Source organism: Bison bison, unplaced genomic scaffold, assembly GCF_000754665.1.
Source record: "Bison bison bison isolate TAMUID 2011002044 unplaced genomic scaffold, Bison_UMD1.0 scf7180017864484, whole genome shotgun sequence".
In the NCBI taxonomy this organism is placed as follows: Eukaryota; Metazoa; Chordata; class Mammalia; order Artiodactyla; family Bovidae; genus Bison; species Bison bison.
This window is the reverse complement of record NW_011495044.1, coordinates 565,942-566,779: the sequence shown is the minus strand read 5'-3', so window position 1 is coordinate 566,779 and position 838 is coordinate 565,942. Positions and strand designations below refer to the sequence as shown.

Below are 838 nucleotides of genomic sequence, written 5' to 3'. Positions count from 1 at the left end.
GGTGGGGGGGGGGGGGCGGCCAAGAGTCTCCTTTTTTAACAAGCTCCTGGGTGATGGGAAACTGCTGGCCCATGGATCGCACTTTGAGTAGCCAGACCCTAGAGGACACAGGTTGAAACAATGTCCAGGTGTCAGCTGTGATACAGTGAAGACAGTTAGACTTTGCATGTTCAAGACCTGAATTCCAATCCTGATGCAGCAGTCACCAGCTGAGTGACCTTTCCCCTAAATCAATACATTGTCTGAATCCCAGTCTGTGAAATGGGTGCAATACCCTCTATAACAGGATGAGCCTGGAGCATTAATAAACATCCATCATGGGGTGGCAAAGAGTTAGCCTCGACTTAGCAACGAACAACAACAATCTCAAAAACACTATGCAGAGCAGAAGGAGCCAGACACATAGAATATGTCTAGAAGATTCCATTTTTTGTGAAATTCTAGAACAGGCAATAGTAATCTATAGTGACAGAAATCAGAACCCTGGGCGCCTCCGTTGAGGGGATTGGGGAGGGGGAACCAAAGACTGGGAAAGGGCAAAAAGGAACTTTTTGGGTAGAGGAAATATCTTGTTTTAGTAGTTAAATGGGTACCTACGTTTCTCAACTCATTACACGATGCTCTTGAATGTGTGCATTTTATTGCATGTAATTATATCTAGATATTAAGACAGGTTTAAAAAGTAAATTACACCATTTCATGTGACACGGCATCACAACGGAAGCTAGCCCTAGCTCAGGAAAACGCACCACGTGCGTGCCTCCGCGGAGATAAAGTCACCGGTCGCCCGGAGATCAGAGACTGCCCTCCCAGCCCAGTGGCCGCGCGCTCCCGGCCC

General features: G+C 47.4%; 1 protein-coding gene across 1 annotated transcript in view; it reads right to left on the bottom strand.

Moving 5' to 3' along the window:
• Positions 1–838, bottom strand: part of BFSP1 (beaded filament structural protein 1, filensin) — a 48,183-nt gene that overhangs the window by 37,508 nt on the left and 9,837 nt on the right. The gene's annotated exons all lie outside the window — the stretch shown is intronic.